The 24,827-nt window shown below is 46.7% G+C and overlaps 1 protein-coding gene across 4 annotated transcripts in view; it reads right to left on the bottom strand.

The window, feature by feature from the left end:
* The window catches only part of VTI1A (vesicle transport through interaction with t-SNAREs 1A), a 1,083,798-nt gene that overhangs the window by 4,691 nt on the left and 1,054,280 nt on the right, over window positions 1-24,827 (bottom strand). The window lies entirely within an intron of this gene.

Raw genomic sequence — 24,827 nt, 5'->3', positions numbered from 1 at the left:
CAACTACAGGCTCAGGGCTTACACTAGCTACCCTCAGAGTCCATTCATCAGCGACCCATGGGCAGATAAGTCTTCCTTTACTCTCCAGCGTTCCATTCGTTTGATTCCTTGCTAATCTATTTGCTGCTTCTTCGTCCTTCACCCCACCACCCTTACTCCCAGGGATTTAAGTGAAATGCTTCCAGCCAGGTCTGACCACTAGCAGTAATAATTAAAAAAAGGTTTGCAGAAACTGGTCCCTAAAAAGGATATATGTGGGTCGTACAGAGTTTTATGGTCCTATGACCCTAGTGCCAACATGTTTCAGTCGGAAAAAAATGGCCCAATCAGACCCCGGAAACAAATGACTTATCTTGTTCTCCTGTGGATTTGCATTACTCCATCCCATTTGTTTCTTGTATTGTTTACAAAGGAACAGCTACCTGCCCTTGTACATATATATATAAATAGGTAATATCCTAATGTTTAAATAACCAGGGAGAACATTTTTTGCCCTGAAGTCCGAGACCAAATTGGGCCATTTTTTTCGGACTGAAACATGTTGGCACTAGGGTCAAAGGACCATAAAACTCTGTACGACCCACATGTATCCTTTTTATATTTTTATATCCCCTGCATTTCCACTAATAAAGGGATTCCTGGATCTGCAGGAGGATTTTTAATCTTTATACCCCCTGGCCATTTCTTTCTAAGTGCTCCCTGAAATATGGTCGAGCCCACCCTGACTTTTAGATGTCAGGGTGAACCCGATGATGAAGCATGAAACTACTACAGTGTGTAAAGATTATATTTTAAAAAAGGAATTGCTTCCTTTCCCACAATCTAGTGGGTAACAACTGAAAGATTTTCCTTAACTATTTCCCATTCATTTTTGTGTTTATAAACTGAGTTTATAAATCTGTGGGGTACTTTTTTGTGGTATAACGTTTAGTACGGTGGTACGTATCCCCACCTGGAACACCCTCTCCGCCCTTTTGGCTCTGGAGAAGATACCCCTTCTCTGAGTAGCTATAGTATATGGATTTTCTTGCAGTCTTGTGTTCGTTTGCTGGCTTCTGATGTGGTTTGTTTGCAACTTCCAGTGTCTCAGGCAGCAAACTGACTTTCACAATTTGTGAGAACTGGTTTCTAGATTCACATAATTTAGGCAATGCCCTAAATTACATTGGCCACATCCCTTGTAGAGAACTCTTAGTCATGCCTCTTTGGCCATTGTCTTTTATAGATATAGATTTTTTTATCCTACTTCAGGCCTTGCTCACTCTACTGCTCTCACAAACATCCCTCCTACATAACCTATGAAAAATATTCCTGTTTGAAATTCTGTTAACTCGCCTTGCATACCACCCATCCCTCAAAGCCCTCAAACTATTAAACCCTTAGCTCTTTCCACCAAAGTATTTTATTGCCTAACATCACTTTCCAGCCACTCCTTCCTAAATGGGACATAACAACATTGTTTCAAATCGGCTGTGATTTTACCTCTAATAAAATAAACCAACAAAAAACACGGATGACCCTTCAATCCATCTATCATCCAGTATCACTCCTCACTTTTTGCTCTAAGACATTAAAGCACCTTAGCCTCTGACTCACTACACATCTCCTGTCCCATGATCTTCAAGTCTTTCCAATCTGGCTTTTGTGCCCTACATTCAAAGGAATCCACCCTGTCCCATGGCACTAACGTTATCACCTCTGCCCACCACAATCACCTATCATCCAGCCATGTTCTACTTGACCTATCGGCAGATTTGACACGGTTGATCACCCACACACTAGTCTCCTTTATAACCACTAGTTTCAATGACAACACTTCCGTGGTTTCCCTCCTCCCTATCTGACTATCTCTTTTTCAGTGGGGTGTACTCGCTTAGAGCCCAACCAACACCTGTTCCAGGGAGGATAAGTTCTAGGTCCTCACCTATTGTCGCGCTACACCACCTCTCTTGGTGACATCCTCCCCTCTCTAGGTTTCCCATGCCACTTCTATGCCAATGACTCACCAGTCTTCTTCGCTTTCTCAACATTCATTCCCTATCTTCAATAAGGCATCTTCTGCAATTGAGGTGGGATGGCCCTCTGCTCAACTTGACTCTTGCTTAACTGTTCCAAGACAGACATCCTCTACTTTTTATCCTCTCCTACTACATTGTAAATCTATACCAGTGGCTCTTAACCTTTTGATTTCTGTGGACCCCCACTTAATCATTACTGGAACCCAAGCGTGGACCCCCACTGAGTCATTATTGAAGCCAGGGACACCAGCCTAAACATTTTTGATGGTTTGGACAACAAAACAATACACAAAACATACAGAAACAACCCTTCATTAAAGAAATACATAAAGTATGAAATATTTTATATAATTCATAAAGAAATATAAAAGAAATAAACATTCATTTTAGCAGGAAGGTTGGAGGTTTTTTTAATTTCAACTGTGGCCACTGATTGTCCATACTATATTCTGTTTGATTCACTTGCACTGCTTCCACGATCAAGTTGAGGATAACAGCTTAATTTTTAGCCTCCAATTTCAAATGTCTTCAAATTTACAGAACATTATGACATTTTCAGTTTTACAGTTTGCTTCTTTAGTAATACACGTTATTAATCATGAAATTTTATTTAATCATCTAAGCAGTCGCAGACTCCTATGAGTAGGCTTCGGGGACGGGGGACCCCAGGGATCCCTGGACCACAGGTTAAGAACCACTGTTCTATACTATATCCATTTTCCTCCCACTAGCCCGACATTTGCCTCCTCCATAGGCCATAGATCTATACAGTCTCAGGCGCCGTGTCTTCTCAGTCCCGTATCCATAGACTCAGTTTGAAAACTGAAACCATTTAATTTATACATTCTAAGTAAAACAGCGGACATTAAGTACAATCTTCACCGCATTTCTGCAGCTCATATTCAGCGCATGAAAAAGTTGAAGTTTCATTTATGAAGACTCTGTTACCAATAGTCTGTAGGCTCTTCACACTATCAACCTGTGGGTATCCCTGCCACCTAGTGGCAAAGCTGAAACTGCTTTGTAGCTGTAAAACAGATGTCTGTGTGCGGCAACGTATGTCATAGGCAGACTGACCCCATCCATGCACTAATGCATGCCATCACCACCGCCAATCAGTGCCTGGCACTCTATATCATTACGCATTTTATCCCCACCCCTGCACATGCCATCACAAACGCCAATTAGTGTGTGGCACCATATGTCATACGTAGACTGACCCCCATCTCTGCATATATGCATGCCATCACCACTACCAATGTGCAGCACCGTGTCTCCTACGCCGACTGACCCCATCCCTGCACATATGCATACCATCACCACCGACAATCAGTGCACAACAACGTATGTCATAAGCAGACTGGCCCCACCCCTGTACATATGTATGCCATCACCAATATAATTCAGAGGGCGCTTGATGGCCACTGGCAGAGGAGCAGTGGGGGGAAACCGATAAGGCGAAGGAACCAAAGAACTAAAGGTAACACATTCACCATGAAGGTTAGTTCAATCTACTCTACCTTCCTAGCTCCTTGGTTCTCATTTTGTGGGTAGAGAAGATGGCAAATGGAAAGAGAGAAAGAGTGAAGAAAAAATGTGGCATAGGATAGCTTCTGTGTATGTAAACAGACTTCCCTTAACTTCCAGGTAACGTCTAGCACCGCCGTGGAGGAGACCATCCAATTCATACTGTCAGCAGAATGCATGTGGGGAGCTCACAAATCTGCCTGAAATACGCCTCTGACAAGCACATGCCTGGAAATGCTGCTTTAGCCGTGACGAATTGTGCCCCGACACTGGATGGATGTTGGGCTCAGGCTGTCTGTAGCAATAGGCGTTGCAAGATGTTATCCGTCTAGCAATGGGGGACTTAGCAGCCATGGGCTAGTATCGGTGCCCTAAAGGTCACAAAGAGATAGTCTGGTGAAAGCGGGCCCCTGTTGCAACTTATACACAGAGTTAGGCAAAGCCTGAGCAACTGAGGAGGCATGCTGATTTAGAAAAAGGTCGGCTAAACCATGCCCTTGTTTAGAGAGAAATCGTATAGCACATTGCGTTTGAAATATCATGAAGGGCTCTGAGGCACAATGGGCCTGGAACTGGCTTTTGCGTCTGGTCAATGTTATTACTCCTAAGAAAGCCATCTTCCATGAAAGAGTTTAAGGTCACATGATGCCACTGGCTCAAACCTCTGTCTCAAACATGCACAGGGTGCACCAACCTGGTGAGGAACAGGTCTACCCGGTGCCAAGTGTCAACACTGTGGCTTTTTACATTTATACAGGGTTAAAGTGGAAGATTGCTGGGCAGCCACCAGAATTTTCAGTCTCTCCAAAGACAAAGTAGATGTTGATATTCATCTGGAACCAAGTGCTGAAACTCAACAACGGCAGGGTAGGGCGAGGAACATTCTCTTCCTACATGGATCAACATTTTCTCATTTGGGGTGAAGCACACGTCATCTTAGCAGGAGGTAGAAGAGGTAGGATCACTAAAAACATATGACTCTCCTTGATTTTCTGGAGAACCTGCAGTATCAAAGACTTCTGTGGCAAAGCATAAAGAAATTCTCTCATCTAGTCCCATCGTTTTCTGATTCAAAGAGGACAGTGGTATTCGTAGTAAAGGGGAGCTGTGACTGGGGCAGTCTCATGTGTTATTCTCCCAAAATATTGTCCATGGTCAGAACCAAGGATTGAGTTTTGACTTATCGTCCAGGTGGTCGAAGTGCTGCACCAGATAGCGTTGCAGAGAGCACAACCCCAAGGCAGTACAACAGGAGTCCCAGAAGCTGCTGGAACACCAATAATGTCACTTTTTCATTGGTCCAGAATTGGAAGAAAGTCTGGTTGATTGCAGCCACCCTCACTGATAGAGGCAAAGTATTTAACAGGAGTCAAAAATCACTCCTACGAGTAGTTCATCGATAACCCAAGCCTGAATAGGGTGTCCCATATTAGGGACAATACCAATTTGGCATGAAGTTTGGATGAACTAAGACAATTGTCGTATTACAGGGAACAAAGAACGTTTTGTATGTATAGGAAGGCCCCCGTAGGGGACAACACCTTTGTAAAGACCAAAGGGGCAGCAAAGAGATCACATGTCAATGTTCTGTGCTGGTAGTTTAGTTTCCCAGTCAGGATCCAGGGTACTTCCTGTGCTCCATCAGGATAGGCACTTAGACGCAGGCATCCTGAAGGACTGGTAAGTGCTTCCAGTCGTTGTTCTGCACAGCTACAAGTACCTTAGCCCAAGTCAACATTTTGAACTTCTGTAAGGGATGGAACTGGTGGTGCGTATGAAAATCCAGCATGTAATGGAGCGATCTTCCCATTTTTATTACAAGGTATAAGTGAGTGGGAACAGAATCTCTAAACCTTTTGCAAGTGGGACCAACTTGATAGTTTCTTCATGGAGGAATCTCTCTATCTCCTGCAGAAGTGCTGGGATATTGACTGGGGTAGAGGTAGTCTGCACAGCAGTGGCCATGCCACCCATCTTCAGCACTTAAAGGACCCATGCATCTTTGGTGAGCTGGGTTCAGTGGTGATAGTTGAAGAAAAGCCTTCCCCACCCCACACTAGTGTGGAGTAGGCATAACCTCTTCGACGCTCATGACGAGCTGAGCTCATCATGAGCTACGGCGCTCCAGTGCTCATGACGAGCTCAGCTCGTCATGGCCCGTTGAACACTCAGGTGCGGGGAGAATTCCCCCGCTGTGCTGAACGTTCCACAGAGCCAATGCACCTGTGACGAGCTGAGCTCGTCATGAGCACAGGAGCACTGTGGCTCATGACGAGCTCAGCTCGTCATGAGCATGGGGGCGCTGTGCGCGCCCCCCAGCACAGCGGAAGAATAACCCCCACAGTGAAAGGGTTAATGAGAGGGTGCTGAGAAGGTATTTTTTTGTTCAGGGATAGGTCACAAGTTTGTTCTTTCTCCTAAAACATCTCCTCTTTGCAAACCTACTCCCCGTGGAAAAGGAATACCCACCCTAAAGACTGAAAAGAGCTGGGAGAGATGGAAAAGATGAGGCCTTAATCTCCTGGGAACAGCACAGAGCCACCCTCTTGGGTGGCAACCGAGTCACAGTTCACTGGTGTACCAACAACAATAAGCGAATGAGAAGTACAATAATAGGATGAAAGGATTTAGATGAAATCGCATACTATCACATTCGAGTATCAGACATTTTTACATTAATTAGCCATTTTATTCCTTTGTTATCATGGAGTCGTCTGCTCGCCCTCAACAACACCATCTGCCTGATCCACTCACCATGAACTCTTTGCTAAAGTCAGTGCCTCACTCATCAGAGAGGAGAGGCTGGATGAGCAATGATAGTGCGATAATGACTTGGGGGACACTGCCAGACCTCCCCAGTTACACCAATGCTCACTTTGGGCGGTGCTGGCAGAACAAGGCCAATGCACTTGGCGCAGATGCAAAGGGGGGAAGGCACCACGAGCAGTGCACACACCACAAGATGCCCAAGTCTCTCCAAATCCGTTTCCTGGGGTGTGGGTCGCGACCGCCCAATGAAGGGGGAGAGAAAGAGGTACCATTGGGGGAAAATACTTATCTAAGCTCTACTTTGCCTTAGCTACAGGAAGAGGCGGGCTTGGCTCGGTCAGGCGGCCTCTCTTAAAACTGGAGACTAAATTCAACCATCCCAGGTAACAGGGCAATATGTTGAAAATCAACGAAACTCGGAATCAAAAATGTGTTGGTTTTTGACTTCTCGGCTACGAAAGACCAATGAGACCGGGGGAATTCTTGCCAGACCGGCAACAAAACACCTGCTAAGGCGAAGCCCTAGCAAGCCTCTTTGTAGCAGCTCCCGCCGGCCCAGGAGCAGGTGCGCGCTGCATGGGAAGCTGCGGCCTTAGGGTCTTATCGATCTGCGGGAGCAGTGGAAGTCAGCAGGCGAGGCAGCGAGTACCCCGCAGCAGTCATAATAAAGATGTACTCTAACTAGTCACCCAGGGTACCAGGGGCCTGCAGGGCTCGGGCCAGAGGAGGTGGGCTGGCGCTGCCCTCCTCTACGTGCTTGAAGAAACCACCAGCAATTTAAGTACAACCTTCATTAAAATGTAGAGTCAAGAAAAGAGGAATAAATGTGCCATTTGAAGAACAAGAGATTCATTAACCTTAAAAACAGGCCCGTGGGGGACAATGTATCGCCACAATCAAGGCGCTGGAGGAAGCTGTGGTACACAACATTATACGGTTTTTTGCTTCATTGATGATGAAACTGTAATATATTTAAAGTCTTTTGTCTGCTGTAGAACAAACCTGATGATCTCATCCATTCTACTGACTGTGTGAAAGAGACAAACATCAGTGAATTCAGCACTCGCTGCTGACATCTGTTTGTTGCCTACAAATCACAGTCACATCCATGTAAGGCTCACTTGACCGTTTACCATTTCAAAGCCGACACACTGCTGAACATGAAGGTGGGATATTAACAAGTCAGCTGCTGTTCAACAAACTTACACACAATGGCGTCAAAAGATACATTACAAGCACTGGCAAAGGCAAGAAGTCTCTCCTTCGGGGCTTAATGGCTTTGCCAAAGCCTTTTGACAAAGTAAATAAAGAACTAGAAAATGTATATACATAAAAAAAGGCTAGCAATGAGATAGCCCTAGTGGTCATATCATTTTGTAGGTGCATGCATCTGTAACAACACATGCATAAGACAATATGCATGTATACAAATGTCGCAAAAGCAAATTTTTTTATTTACCAATGTGCGATGGATTAGTAAATAAAAAATAAATAATTAGCACAAAAACACTTTTTTTTTGGGAGATGTTAGAGCCATGAGCAATTTTTTGCCTGGTCCGCCCCCCAAAAAGAAGGGGGGGAAAGGGTATGCAGTAAAGGAGTGGGTGGAGGAGAAACAATGTTATATGGGAGGATGAATGGCAAAATAAGCACAGGAGTCAGGGGAAAAGCACATCAGAAAGAAAGAGTGTTGGAAGCAGGGAGTGAGAGTGCGTGGGATGCAGGGAGTGAGAGCGTGTGGGAAGCAAATGAGGGGGACAACAAAACAGAGTGCGGGGTAAGTATTTGGCACAAGGCAAAACGAAGAGGGAAAGAGCTAAACATATGGTCTCATGGAGTGATTAAGAAAAAATGAAAAAAAGTTAAAGCAATTCCCTAAAAGTGAGCAGTGAAATGATAAAAGCCAGCCTCTCAGAGAGATGGGAAAGAGGCTATGCTCCAGGGGAGGGACAAACTCAAGCTTGGGCCAAAAAAAGCCATTGATATGGAAAAAGCAAATGAGTGTCACGGAAGCCAACTGATGGGTTGAACTGTAAGCCCCTGTAGGTTCTTGGTAAATCCATAATAGGTCTTTGCAACCAGACAACTTGCAAGTTTGTTAGGCCCGAATTAAAAAAAAAAAACACTTTTTATTAGAACTGGAAGTGCAACAGCAACGCGTGGAAAAAGAGACACAAAGTTACCCTATGAACGTAAATTCAATTCTACATAGTGCTTGATCCTTTGCCCTGTTGTGCTTCCAAGTGCTCCCAATTTTTGGCATATAAAGCAAAACTCAAATGGAAGTGCGAGGTTCTTCATAAACACAAAGTTTGGGGAACTTTGGAAGCCAGATTTAGAACTCGTATGTTTTTCAGTTCAACAACGGACAAGCTACTCACTGACTAGACCACAACTGCTCCTTAACCAACACACTTTACTGATGCCAAGCGTTCTGGTGTTTGCAAAATGGAAAGATGTTTATTAAGCTTCATTAACGCACAATACAGACCCAACACAGTCAGCAGTGGTGCAAGCTTCCCTAGGACAAAGACTAGTTAGAGGGCCATTAGATTTGGTGCAAGAGTTTCACACACACGCGAAATCAGTGCAAGCTTTTTTTAACCAGAGAACAGGTGTGACAGGACAGAAGTAGCACACACTTCCCTCCTTCGCAGAAAAGGGACGGCAGCAATGCTTGTGCGAGCTGTCATCCCTCAGCTGGGAGCTGGGGCACCAGACTGTGAGGTTGGCAGTAAAGGGGCAGGAGCAGGATACCAGATAGTGAGGTGGGGGCGGGGGTGGTAGCTGGGGCACCAGACTGAGGTTGGGGGGTTAAGGAGCTGGGTACCAGATAGTGAGGTGGGGGGGGGGGGGGAGCTGGGGCACCAGGCTGTGGGGTTGAGTGGCAGGAGCAGGGTACCACATAGTGAGGTTGTGTGTGCGAAGGCCTGGTGGGTGGGAGCCAGGGCACCAGACTGTGAGGTTGTGGGTAGAGGGGCAGGGGCAGTGTACCAGATAGTAAGGTGGGGGGGAGCTGGGGTACCAGGAGGTTGGGGGGGCTGAGGGGCAGGAGCAGTGTACCACATAGTAAGGTGGGGGTGGGAGCAGGGGCACCAGGATGTGAGGTTGGGGGTGGGGGCCAGGAGCTGGGGCACGAAATTGTGGTGGAGTTTGAAGGGGGCAGGAACTGGGCACGGGCACCAGATTGTGAGGTTGGGGGGGGGAGGAGGAGCTGGGTCACCAGATTGTGAGGTTGGGGGCAGATGCAAGGTACCAGGTTGTGGGGCTTGCGGGGGCAGGGGTGCTAGAATTTTGGACTTTGGGGGAGCAGAAGCAGCTGGGAACTTGCACTGCCCAAGGAGGAAGAGTCGTCCACTAACTGGCGGTCCAGGATCTGCATTTCCATCTTAGTTGCAGGAGCTGCGCACCAGCTGGAGATGCAGGAAGAATGCGGGTGTGGAGCAGCAGAAGACTACAGACGGAGAAGCAGCTTGATCAACAACATCAGGATTCAGGCTCCTCTGCACACACACTGGTCTGAAGCTGATGGATACCTCAGCAAAGCATCTTCTATCATAGCTCTCCCTGCATAGAGTGCTTCTTTGTGCTATCCTTGATGTTGGTGAATACTTCCTTCCTTCTTCCTCTGTAACATCACCTGCATCCTGCTGGAAAGAAGACTTGGCATGGTGAGCCAAAGCAGTGCACTGGATGGAGCAACAGGAGCCTGGTGCAGGGGATTTGGCAGACTTGTGCACAGATCCATACTCCTGCATTCACACAGGGGTACCCCTTTTACCCTCTGGCAATCCCAAGGTGTCTACTGACTTCCACTAAGTATATTTTTCAGACAGCTTCACCTCCAACAACAACAACATGGTCGCCACTGTGACCTCAGTATATAGCTGCATTTGCACATCCCTGGATCCATCCACTTTGCAAATGGCAATGGCCAAAGCGGCGCAATCTTTCACGACAATAAGGGTTTGGGTTGACCCATTAATTTCTTGAAGCGTATTCTGTTTTCCTAACCTAGAATAGATATTGCATATCAGCACCAAAGCGATACCACCAAAATTAAATAGCTTAAATGATGTGCAAAAATCCCAACTGCGTTTTACATAAAATTCATAAAAGCGGCTCCTAATCACTGCCACATAATTATCACATGTCAACAGTGCATATATATCTTTATTTCCCAAAATGTCTCCTCCCGCATCTGAAGTGCTGCAGACCTTCTAGCTTTGTCCTGAAATCTCTATGTTCTGGAAGGCCTACTTATCTGGTGTTGAAATGTTGCTGTACACCAACCATTTAGCATTGGAGTAACTTGATTATTCTGTCCTCCTAGCGCAAAGAACAAGGACCAAAAAAATGTATAGCCCAATTTACAAACCTTCCTTGAAAACTGCACCCTATCTATTATATCGTGTTTGTACTCTAAGGTCTCATAAGGCCCGATGTCCAATATTGTCACCAGAGACCATTCAATGGAAATTATCAACATGCAAACAAATTGTCAGCACAGGTGAAGTTCAATGGCAAAGAGGCCTGGGTAGGGGTCTAGCAATACAGAGCTGTGTGGTAACATATGGGGCAAGGTGAACTAGGCTATGGTGGGTTTGGGCGACATACTCGACTTAGGACAGGACAGCAGGCATGTTTCTACCCTTTACAAGAAGAGAGAAACCACACAGAAAAAGCAGCATTCTGCAGGACAGGCCACATACAAACCATAATTTAACTATGCATCCCATGCTTAGATTGGTATGGTTTGCGTACTATTTAGTGTCAATAAAGTATCTTGCAATGCCTGGTTTTGTTTTTAAACGTGGATTCTCCCACTATTACGGCCTCTAGACTCAAGGCCTAGGTCCTGTACACCTGCCTTGTTGCAGTTGTCCTAGGAATCCTACAGCAAAACGGGCAGGGTTATGTGCCCTGCACCTTCCACATCAATGAATGAATGAATGAAAGGTTTTTGTATAGCGCGTCGTTCACTCCAGGGAGCATCTTGGCGCTTAGCAGAGAGGAAAGGGGGCATCTTATGATGTTTGAGAGGGAATGGGTGGTTGAGACAGAGACTTTTTAAATCAGAGATAGCGCTAGATGATCTGGGGTGGCAAATATCCATGTTTTGAGGAGCCTCCTAAAGGGGAGTTCGGTTTGTGTGTGTCTCAGCTCATGTTCACTACACAAGCTAAAACACTTGCTACGCCATGCCACAACCCTGGGTACCACTGTCCTAGCAGAACCCTCAGGACCAGGGAAAAGGCAGCCTCTCTCCACCATCACAAGTGTTCCGCCTACTCCTTCTTCAGCAATTGGCTCCAAGGTCTATGTATCTTTTTAGAGAGGCCTTCATAAGAGGCTTCACTTCAACATTGTAATAGGAAGAAGATGCAACCTCCAGTCTCTCATGGCCTTCTCTGACACTGTGTTAAGGGGACGCAGTTTGTCCTGGTAAGCAGAAAACACGGTGCCAAAATTCCTAACATGGTCAGTTCTTGATTCCTCTTTACTGTTACCGATCGCCTCCTGGAGTTTACTCCCTTGTTCTGCTTCACTCCTCCCTGTCACTCAGACCTTTATGACAGGCGAATCACAATGCACTATTGTCCTAACCAGTAAGATACCATGTTTTGGTCGAAGCCTACCAGACAACGCTGCTTTCTGGTTTGCTGAAGACATATTGGGGCATTCAGAAAGCTTCCCTGTGAATGCATTTCTATTTGCTGGCTCTATTTGTATAAATAAGGCTGTCAAACTTGAGTACATCCCTTCCCATGCCCAAACCTTCTCAACTGCATCCTTCCGAGATCTCACATTCTGGAAACAGGACTTAAAATTTTGGTCTTATCTTGTCATATTTTCTGTGCATTTAAACATAAAGGTCAAATGTCAGACTGTCTTCAGAGAGAGTTTGGTGCTTACTTTTCTTTCTGTGACTTCTTAGTGGGAGCGCTTTTAGGAAAACAAGAGGAATGCAGATTACCTTTCCCATTAGGCCTGCTCATATCCCTCCTATACCTCAGATATGAGGCTGTAACATAACCCTTAAAACAGACCTGTATTAAGGAGGTACACGCACATTCTGTGACTGTGCTAAACAAATATTCATGTTGAGGTTCTCCACTCTGCGCCACTGCACTCAAGACCACTTTACTCAAAACCAATGCACTCTGTGCCAACTAATCTGCACCACTGCACTCTAAGCCACTATGCTCTACTCTGCAACACTCTACTCCACTGCACGATACACCACTCTATTTTACTTTGCACCACTGTACTCTGTGCCACTCTAATCTGCACCACCCTACTCTGCACTCTAAGACATTCTACTCTGCAAGACTGCACTCTCCGTGACTGAACTCAACACCACCCTACTCTGTGCCACTGTACGCTCCACCACTCTACACAATTGTGCTCTAAGTCACTGCACTCAACACCACTCTGTTCAAGTCTACGCCACTGCTTTCTGCACCACCATCCTCTGCAAGACTGTACTTTGCACCACTGCACTCTACGGCACTCTACACTACTGCATTCTACATCACTGCATTCTACTCTACTCTACTCTACACCACTGTACTTTACGCCACTGCTCCATGCACCGCACTACTCAGTGCCCCTGCATTCTACTCTGCACTACTCAACTCTACGCCACTCTACTGTAATCTGCATCACTCCATGGCACTCTATTCTGCACCGCTGCACTTCACACGGCTGCACTCTACACCTTTGCACTTCACCCTATACCATTCCACTCTACCCTGAACCAGTCCAATCTATTCTACACCACTCCACTCTGCACCACTCTACTCAACGTCACTGCACTATACATCACTGCACTCTACACCACGTAACTAAAATCCCCTGCACTCTAAGCTACTACACTCTAAGCCAATCTACCCTGCACCACTTCACTCTAGACCACTCTACGATACTCCACTCTACTTCATTAAAATCTACTCCACTCTACGACAATCTACTCCACTCTACGCTTCTGTACAATGCTATGCAACATCCTCTACACCACTCCACCCTGCTCTACACCACTCCACGACACTATGCCCTTCCACTCTGATCCCTTCATGCCATTCCATGACATGCCATACCACTCAACTGTACACCTCCCTAAACCACTTTACAACACTTCCCTCTATGCCACTCTCCTTTACCCCACTAACTTTTAGCCATGCTGGTGTGCAACATGACTTAAACATAGCAAAACCAATATCTCTAGCATAAGCGGGACCTAATGGCTTTGAAAATGCTTGTTTGGACGGTTTTAGATTTCTTTGAATGATGCCCATTAGAGATTGATGACCAAGTCTGACAGTTGGCAGTCTGTGATTTTTAAAAATGCACCACATGCACATAATGAACAAAGCAATGCATAGAACTCACTCCTTCCTCAGCCATCTTTTACATACAAAAAAGAGCATGTTACATGTTTTTCGAAGGCTGACTTCTATTTCATCCCCGACTGATACAAGATCGGGAGAAAGGACTGCCCCCACAGCCCAAGAGGAGGACTCGCCATTGCATACAAGACCTCCCGCCGAAGCTCCACCTCCAGCACGAACGACCCCCACCCCAACATTGAACACCTCCACTTCCAGATCCAGATCAGCCCCAGGACTACGCTAGGCGGCACCCTCGCCTACAGACCCCCAGGATTTCACACCCAGTCCACAACCTACATCACCGACCTTGTCACACCCCACGCCATCACCTCCACGGACTACATCATATTCGGAGACCTGAACTTCCACCTTGACAACCGCAGCGACCCCCGATTACACCACCCTCCTCAACAACCTCTCCACGCTTGGACTGAAGCAACACGTCACCACCCCCACTCACAGAGCAGGACCCACCCTCGACCCCATCTTCGCAGGAGGGACTAAAATCCGCTTCAGCCACACCACGCAGCCCCTCTGGACAGACCACCACTGTGTACACTTTACCTTCAACACCACCATCACCGTACCCAAACCTGCCCCGCACCCGCCACCAAGGAACTGGAGCAAGATCACAGAGGAAAACCCCACCACCACCCTCCTCCATAACCCCCCGATCGCCACGACTGGCGCCAACTCTGCAACCCAAGAACTTCACCGATGGATTCCAGCTGCGCCGACAAGCTCGCACCCCTCAGCCACCCCGCCAAACAACGACCCCAGAAGGTCGCCTGGTTTACCACCGAACTCCAAGAAGCCAGGCGCTCCTGCCAACGCCTCAAGAAAACCTGGTAATAACAGAAAACCACAGAAAATCTGACCAACCACAAGGACGCCCTGAAGGAATACCACCAGCACATAAGAGACACCAAGCGGACTTTCATCAAGAACAAAATCCACACAAACGCAACCAATGCCAAAGAACTCTTCAACATCATACAGCAATTCACCAAATCACCCAGCTAAGCCACGGACGTCTCACCAACCCAGGAACTCAGCAACAAGCACAGCTCCTACTTCCTTAATCAGGGCCCTTTACGCCAATTTCAACGAACAGTCATCGGACACCACCCCCTTCCACACCGCCAAGGAGGCGACCATCACTACCTGGAATCTCCCCACCGTCGAACACTTCACCGCGACCATGAGAAACACCCACTCAGGAGCCCCCATGGATCCCTGCCCGCTGCACATCTACCAGAGGGCCGCCGCCGCCACCATCGCACGCGAACAAGGACCGACCATCGACGCCTCCTTCAATTTCGGCATTTTCCCCAGACGACTGGAAGCGGGAGGAAGTCCAGCCCCTCCTCAAGAAACCCATGGCGGACCCAGCGGACCTGAAGAACCTTCTCATCTCTCTGCTCCCCTTCGCTGCCAAAGTCACTGAGAGACTCGTAAACACACATCTGACCGCCTTCATCAAAGAGAACTCCATCCTGGACTTCTCCCAGTCCAGATTCCGCAGCAACTACAGCACCGAGACCACCCTCCTTGCCGCCACCGATGACATCTGCATGCTACTCGACCAGGGACACACTGCGGCCCTCATCCTACTAGACCACTCCGCAGCCTTCGACACCGTCTCACACCTCACACTCGCTGCCAGACTTCACGACGCTAGTATATGAGGAACCATCCTCAACTGGATCCGCTCCTTTCTCTAGGGCAGTACCCAAAGGATCAGACTCCCTCCCTTTCTCTCCGAACCCACAGAGATCAACTGCGGGGTACTCCAAGGATCATCGCTCAGCCCCATGCTCTTCAACATCTACATGGCCCCCCCCCCTCGTCAGCCAGCATGGGCTCAGCATAGTCTCATACGCCGACGACATCCAACTCATTCTCTCCCTCACGAAGAACACTGAAGACACCGGACTCTGCTTACAGGAAGGAATAAAGGATGTTGTGGCCTGGATGAAGGACAGCTGCCTGAAGCTCAACTCAGAGAAAACTAAGGTCCTCATCCTTGGACCCTCCACCTCCGCGTGGGACAACACCTGGTGGCCCTCTGGCCTCGTGAGCTCACCCACCTCCACAGATCACGCACAGAACCTCGGCATCATCCTCGTCTCCTCCCTCACCATGACCGGCCAGATCAACTCTGCCGCCTCCACCAGTTTCAACTGCTTTCGCATCCTCCGAAAGACCTTCAAATGGATACCCCCCAAATGCAGAAAGATCGTCACCCACGCACTCATAACCAGCAGACTGGACTATGAAAACGCCCTCTACGCCTGAATCAACAGAACCCTTCTACACAAGCTCCAAACCATCCAGAACGCTGCAGCTAGACTCATCCTCTGGACACCACGGCATGAACACATGACCCTACACCTACAAGACCTCCACTGACTCCCGGTCGAGAAGAGAGTGACCTTCAAACTTCTCACCCACGCCTGCAAATACCTCCACAAAATCGGGCCCACCATCGCAGAACCAGAGCAGGCGGAAGAGCCTTCTCCTACATCGCAGCCAAAACCTGGAACGAACTCCCAGTCAACATCAGGCGCTCCCGGACCCTGCACACCTTTAGGAAGAACCTCAAGACATGGCTCTTCGACTGACCGTAGCTGTCCCTGCCCTCTCCCAGGAACCTTCAGACCCTCGCAGGTGAGTAGCGTGCTTACAAACCCCTGACTGTTTGATTGACGCTTATTTTATTGCGCACACGCTGTTGCTGGCGCTGCTGCTGGCGCTTCGCTTTTTAATTCTCCTGATTTTGTGACATTGTTTTAATTTTACTTTGCTGCACTTCTCCCCTGTTTTTAGCAGGGTCTTGCCCCCTTCCTCATTCCGCATATAATTGGCTCCCTCACCGCCGTTTTGGCGGGCATGGATCCCGGGGGTGGTTCACTGTGGGCGCCATTTTGGGTAGGGATGTGAATGTAGCTTCGGGCGCCATCTTGGAGCGTCCTCGCGCTCGCGCTAGGATTGGTGAGCCTACTTAAGGCGGACCCAGTTTCGAGGCGGCCTTGACAGACGCTTATTTTATTGCGCACACGCTGTTGCTGGCGCTGCTGCTGGCGCTTCGCTTTTTAATTCTCCTGATTTTGTGACATTGTTTTAATTTTACTTTGCTGCACTTCTCCCCTGTTTTTAGCAGGGTCTTGCCCCCTTCCTCATTCCGCATATAATTGGCTCCCTCACCGCCGTTTTGGCGGGCCTGGATCCCGGGGGTGGTTCACTGTGGGCGCCATTTTGGGTAGGGCTGTGAATGTAGCTTCGGGCGCCATCTTGGAGCGTCCTCGCGCTCGCGCTAGGATTGGTGAGCCTACTTAAGGCGGACCCAGTTTCGAGGCGGCCTTGACAGACGCTTATTTTATTGCGCACACGCTGTTGCTGGCGCTGCTGCTGGCGCTTCGCTTTTTAATTCTCCTGATTTTGTGACATTGTTTTAATTTTACTTTGCTGCACTTCTCCCCTGTTTTTAGCAGGGTCTTGCCCCCTTCCTCATTCCGCATATAATTGGCTCCCTCACCGCCGTTTTGGCGGGCCTGGATCCCGGGGGTGGGTCACTGTGGGCGCCATTTTGGGTAGGGCTGTGAATGTAGCTTTGGGCGCCATCTTGGAGCGTCCTCGCGCTCGCGCTAGGATTGGTGAGCCTACTTAAGGCGGACCCAGTTTCGAGGTGGCCTTGACAGACGCTTATTTTATTGCGCACACGCTGTTGCTGGCGCTGCTGCTGGCGCTTCGCTTTTTAATTCTCCTGATTTTGTGACATTGTTTTAATTTTACTTTGCTGCACTTCTCCCCTATTTTTAGCAGGGTCTTGCCCCCTTCCTCATTCCGCATATAATTGGCTCCCTCACCGCCGTTTTGGCGGGCCTGGATCCCGGGGGTGGTTCACTGTGGGCGCCATTTTGGGTAGGGCTGTGAATGTAGCTTCGGGCGCCATCTTGGAGCGTCCTCGCGCTCGCGCTAGGATTGGTGAGCCTACTTAAAGCTCCCCTCTCCCGCGCAGCGGGACGCACAGGTGAGGACACCGTCGCTTAGCCGGAGTCGTGCCAGAGTCCTGCCCGTCTGCGCTCGTCCGCGTCGAGGCAGCGCGAGGCGGGGCAGGCTCTGTTTTTCGTCGCAGTGTTGCTTCGCCGTTCCTGGCAGGTATGTTGTCTTACACACGGTCAGAGCTGCTGGCCATAGGGCAAATGTCCAAAGGATGTGTTTGTAAGCCTGTGGACCCATTAGTTGGGCCTTATAGCTGTGCCTGTAAAGGCTGGTCACTTAAGAGCCCTACTAAAATCCGTTCCTTGGAAGATGCTATTCCTGTCACACGAACGTGTGTTGCATCTCGAGATCTTCGTATTTGGTGCCTAAACGTTAGATCACTGGTAAAGCACCACTTGTCCATTTATGAATTGATAGAGAAAGAGGATCCCGATGTCTTTCTAATGACAGAAACCTGGCTTCAGGACTCTGATTCTGCCATATTGAATCTTGCATTCCCTCAGAACTATACCGTCTTCACTTCCAATAGAACCACAAGAGGTGGTGGTATCGCTATGGCAGTCAAATCCTGCTTCCCGGCTGAATGGAAACCGTCGGGACTACCTGCATGCGAAAGTGCTATTTTCAAAGTCGCTTTTTCCCATCAATTCACTTTCAGTGGTATGCTCATTTACCGTCCTCCCGGCAATGATTCTGTCTTCAGGTCCGCACTGGCCGATATGGTCAGTCCTATAGCGCTCGGTTGTGCCAATTTTAACATCTTGGGGGACCTCAATATCCATTTCGATAATGGGTCATCCACTACCGTGAGCACTCTGCTGGCGGATCTTGAAGCTCTTCAACTCACTCAGCTCGTCACCCTTCCAACCCACTCAGGGGGCCATATTCTGGACCCCTTCTTTTCCACACTTGACGGGGTGAGGCTGTCAGATCCGAGGCTGATGGGGTGGACTGATCATCTGCTGGTAGAAGCCTCTTGCCCGGTCCACGATAAGCCTTTTATATCTGTGGACAGGCCTATTCTAAAAAGGCTTTGGCACAAGCTTAGGCTTGAAGAGTTCTACAGTATACTGGAACAGAAACCTCTGAGCACTTTTATTAATGTGGAACAAGGTTACCAACAGTTCTGCGCTTGGATCACCGATGCCCTGGATTCTCTTATACCTCTGCGGTGGTCGAAAGGCCGGACAAAAACACCCAGTCCTTGGTATAATGAGTCTCTCGCAGAACTGAAAAAATCCTGCCGAAAAACAGAGAGGGAATGGAGAAGATCCTATGACCCTGCTCTGAAAACTCGGTATTTTACTGAGCTGAAGCTCTACCATAGAGCTATTTGCAGAACACGAGCCGCATTTTACGCTCAAGAATTTGCCACCAGCCCCAATCCATCAAAACTGATCTTCAAGGTACTGAAGGACCTTATGAAAAACAGATCCACCTCAGAGGTGATATGCACAGACTCCCACTGTGATAAACTGGCCTCCTTTTTTGTGGAGAAAGTGAAAAAAATCTACCAAGGTTTTGACACACTCCACCCGAATCGAGAGGTTACTGTCCCCGATACGATGGGATATGAGACCCTGGCTATGTTACCTGAACTAACTATTGAGACCTTTGACAGGCTCAGCCTCAGGGTCAAGTCAGGTTCTCCTTCGGACCCGTTAAAGCCAGCCTTCATCAACACACTTTCCCCGCTGTGCCGTGACCCCATATTGAATCTTATCAATATGTCATTGTCCAACGGAACGGTACCCACGGCATGGAAACAGGCAGTGGTCACTCCTATACTAAAAAAAGCCAACTCTGACCCCCGGTTGCCAGAAAACTATCGACCTATATCCCTGTTGCCTTGGATTGCCAAAGTAACAGAAGCCCACGTCAACTCTGTTCTGTCTGAGCATCTGGCTCGCAACCAGATATTGGATCCCAGTCAGAACGGCTTCCGGTCGGGACACAGTACCGAGACGGCATTACTCTACATCACGGAACATCTTCGCCAGGTACTGGACTCAGGTCGTACTGCAGCGCTTTTACTATTAGATCTAAGCGCTGCCTTCGATACTGTGTCCCACCATATACTGATCCAACGCTTACAGGAGGCGGGAGTGACTGATGTCGCTCTCCAGTGGTTTCGGTCTTTTCTATCGGATCGATCCTTTAAAGTGGCTATACCACCTGGCCAATCCGCCACCTATCCCCTGGAGCTGGGGGTACCACAGGGATCCTCGTTGAGCCCTACAATGTTCAACCTCTATGTGAAACCGTTGGCTGGTGTCGTCAAACAGTGGGGTCTTACGATGGCCTCATATGCGGACGACACACAGCTAGCGGTGACACTTAGTGGAGACCCTGAGGTGGAGGCCCCCAGATTCCGAGCGGGTCTTGTGGCAGTAGCAAGCTGGCATCGCACCAACTGCCTTCAGTTGAATGCCACCAAAACGGAGGTGTTGGTACTAGGGAAGCACGCTGAGCTATGGGGTAACCAGTGGTGGCCATCAGAGTTGGGTGTCACTCCTATTCCAGCTTCTGGAGTGAGAAATTTAGGTATCTGGTTGGACTGCGCTCACCTTCAGGGACCACACCAAGAAGGTGGCTGCCACGTGCTACGGCATTCTGCGGGGAACAAGGCCGGTTTTAAAGTACTTTGATCCCCCTACCAGACAGCTTGTGGTCCAGGCCTCAATACTATCTCGGCTGGACTACGGCAGCTCGCTGATGTTAGGGGTGAATCAAGCGGAGGCCTCTAGGCTCCAAAGGGTACAAAACGCCGCGGCACGGGCCATTGTGGGCCTCCCCAGACATTGCTCAGTGTCTGGTACCATCACGGCCTTACATTGGCTCCCGGTCAGACAGCGTATCAAGTTCAAAGCGCTGTGCCTGGCCTTTAAAATTTTGAAATCTTCTTCGCCGCCGGCACTTGCCAACCTACTCACGCCCTATATTCCTTCGAGATCCTTGAGATCGGAGGGGCTTCACCTGGCTGTTTGTCCACGCTTTAAACTGAGCAGAATGGGTGGCCGCTCCTTTAGGGTGCTTGCGGCAGGTTTATGGAATTCGCTCCCGGTACACATCCGAGCTCTTGAAGACTTGCTCGCCTTCAGGCAGGCGATTAAAACTTTCCTGTTTCCCGTGTCTGGTTAATTTCCTTTTCTTTTATTGTGTGTTATGTTATAGTGTCTGTCAAAGCGCCAGGACGCCCCTTTGCTGGGGCAGTTGTGCGCTATAAAAATATAAATAACATAACATAACATAACATAACATAACATTGATCTTTTTATCGGACATACGTTTCATTAAAATTTTGGATGAATTGGTCTCTTATGTTTCCAAATGTAATAACTGCAACACGTAAGATAATTTATGAAGTGCTTTTTAGCCAAGAATCCTTTCAGCCCTTATTTATATTGAATTGTCTTCCTCTCTAAGAGTCATCAGGAGATTTGATGATCTACTTTATCACCATGATTACATTTTGTCAGGATTCAAACCTGGAGGTGAAGGAGCCGGAACCTGTATCCCTACACCCTGATTTTAAGATCTGAAATTTAACTGCACAGCAGCAGAGCCATATAGTAGCCAAGGGATGCCCTCAAAAAACAGAAATCAACACAACCCACTTGGATATGGACAACAATTTGATCTTGTGAAACAAGATAATCTGCACCCTCTACAACTCCGACTCAAAAAACATACAACAAACGTATAATTCTAGAGGGTTGATAATAAATAAACCATATTTCCAAAATTACGGAGTGCCATTATTTGCCATCATTACAACAGGCGGTATTAATGCCCATGCCAAAGGGTCCTGCTCCTTGTTAATACTGCAATAATGGAGGTGGAGACTGCACAGTGTGAAAGAGATGGCATGGTGGTGGTCTTGAGGGATTGGTGTCAGTACAACGCGATGTATTACAACGCGTTCCGTTACAACGCAGATTTTACAACGCGGGATACATTACAACGGATGTCATTACAATGCATGGCATTACATCGCAAATGCTATTACAACGCATGGCATTACATCGTAAGTATAGGTAAGTATAGCTTTTTTTAAAAATGTTATTTAGTTTATTGTAATTAATTTATTTAAAATAATTTAATTAAAAGACATTTTAAAATTGTCATTAAATTAATTTAATTAAATAATATCTATTTAATAAACAATATCTATTTAATAAATGTAATTTTATTAAAAATAGTAATTAATTTAATTTAAAAAAAAAGGTAATTAGTTTAAAGTACATATTTATGATAATGATATTAAATTAAAAATAATTATTTATTTAATTTAATTAATTTAATTAAAAAATGTAATTAGTGTAAAATAATTAATTTAATTTATTAAATATATTTTAATCAATTTTAAAATAGTAAATATAATTTAATTATCCCTAAACACAAACCCTACCCTAAAACCTAAAAACACCCCTGTACCCCAAAACCCAAACCCTGCCCTAAAACCTAAAAACACCCCTGTACCCCAAAACCCAAACCCTGCCCTAAAACCTAAAAACACCCCTGTACCCCAAAACCCAAACCCTGCCCTAAAACCTAAAAACACCCCTGTACCCCAAAACCAAAACACTGCCCTAAAACCTAAAAACACCCCTGTACCCCAAAACCCAAACCCTACCCTAAAACCTAAAAACACCCCTGTACCCCAAAACCCAAACCCTGCCCTAAAACCTAAAAACACCCCTGTACCCCAAAACCCAAACACTGCCCTAAAACCTAAAAACACCCCTGTACCCCAAAACCCAAACACTGCCCTAAAACCTAAAAACACCCCTGTACCCCAAAACCCAAACACTGCCCTAAAACCTAAAAACACCCCTGTACCCCAAAACCCAAACCCTGCCCTAAAACCTAAAAACACCCCTGTACCCCAAAACCCAAACCCTGCCCTAAAACCTAAAAACACCCCTGTACCCCAAAACCCAAACCCTGCCCTAAAACCTAAAAACACCCCTGTACCCCAAAACCCAAACCCTGCCCTAAAACCTAAAAACACCCCTGTACCCCAAAACCCAAACCCTACCCTAAAACCTAAAAACACCCCTGTACCCCAAAACCCAAACCCTGCCCTAAAACCTAAAAACACCCCTGTACCCCAAAACCCAAACCCTGCCCTAAAACCTAAAAACACCCCTGTACCCCAAAACCCAAACACTGCCCTAAAACCTAAAAATACCCAAACACCCCAAAACATATACATCAGTACCCCAAAACATATACTCCTATACTCATACTTATTTTAAAAAATACTTACATTAATATATTTAATTTATAATATTTAAAAACGAAATAAATAGTTTTTTATAATTAATAATAATTAAATCAATTATAAAATATTAAATAAAAAAAAAAAAAATTAAATACTTACCAATACTTACGATGTAATGGTATGCGTTGTAATAGCATCTGCTATGTAATGCCATGCGTTGTAATGGCATGCATTGTAATGGTATTTGCGATGTAATAGCTGCGTTGTAACAGCATTGCGTTGTAAAAGATGCGTTGTAGCAGTAACACACCGTCTTGAGTCATCCCAGACTTTTCTTAAACACAGTTTGCATACTTTATGGAAGACTGGGATTAACTCAGCCAATAAAAGTGCTTTGAATGCTAGCACTAATTACTACTGCTTGAGGTCTTCTTTCTGAGAGGGTGTGAAATGAAGGAGGCAAGGAATCAGCTGTTTTCCAGCTGTTTAAAGTGAAATTACGTAGCTGAGTAGTATAATAGCCTTATTGTCCACATTCTGTGAGGAATTAACAGATGTTAATTGTTTTTTCCATCATAATGCATCCTCGCCTTTGGATAAGGCCCAGAATTTGGAGAGAGCTACAGTTGACAGCAAATAATGTTTTCAGCAAACGGCAATAATGCTCAAGTAACAAATGGGAGGCAAAAAACGAATTGTGTTAGCTTAGCACTTTTCCTTTTGGACTCCTATTTAAAACAAAGGAAAACAACCAGCACCGACCCATTTCCAACAATCCCCCGCAATGGTAGGCTAGTCCAGTCTCTACATACCTTCAAACAACTATCAGAAACTGGATCTTCTCAAAGCAAACAGGCCAGCCAGCTGCCCTTCTGATTCAAGTCCACCAAAAATCCTCAAGAACATTCTTTTAACAGCCTCTGCTGTAACACTAGTCAGAACAATCATCAACAATTCTTTAATTGCAGGAGTCTTTCCAGAAGGCTCAATAAAAGGCATATATACACCCAATATAAAAGAAAACAAACCTGGACGCTGATCATCCAAACTACAGACCGATTACAAAAGGACCTTTCCTGGGCAAATGGATAGAGCAGCAATCAACCAGATGTCACAATTCATTGACAACAACTCAATACTTTCCCACTTCCAAACAGGGTTCCTTTCAGGAAGAGGCACAGAATTTGCCCTCATCACCATTTGGGATGACCTTAAAAACGCAGTACACCAAAACGGGGTCGCTGCACTACTTCTCTTGGACCTTTCAGTTGCATTTGACATAGCAATCATGAAACTCTAATCAATTACTTTGAGGCCGGCCCTCGATTGGATCAAATCCTACCTTCAAAACAGAAAAATCTAATCCATACTTTCCCTTTCGCATCCAAACTATACTTCACAAAAGCAGGTGTCCCTCAAGGCTCTATATTCTAACCCATGCTTTTCAACATCAACGAGAAGTAATTCAAGGCAAGGATCAATGAATTTCAGCTCACTACTATAACTATGCAGATGACACACACATACTTCTTAAACTATAAATACCCAAAGACATTAGAAACTCAAAAATCTTCAATTGCCTCAGAGCCATTGATCATTGTATCACATGGAGCCATCTCAAATTGAATGTGTCCAAAACTGAAATACTCACATGCTGCGATTGGAAAAACTATGACCCATTCTGCGCCTGGCCTGATGACCCAGGACACCTCCTAAAGTATCCAAGGAAGTAAGAAACCTTGGAATTGCCAAGGACCCCAAGCTATTGAAGAATGCCCAAGTGAATAAGTTAGCAATTTCAAGTTTCATTACTATGAAAACTCTACGACGCCTCTTCCACCACCTAAGATTTCCACGCAAGGTCCAAGCTACATCTCTCTTGCAGTGTCT

Source organism: Lissotriton vulgaris, chromosome 5 (genome assembly GCF_964263255.1).
Source record: "Lissotriton vulgaris chromosome 5, aLisVul1.2, whole genome shotgun sequence".
Classification (NCBI taxonomy): Eukaryota; Metazoa; Chordata; class Amphibia; order Caudata; family Salamandridae; genus Lissotriton; species Lissotriton vulgaris.
The sequence above is the reverse complement of the archived record's forward strand: the minus strand, read 5'-3'. Positions and strand labels throughout refer to the sequence as shown.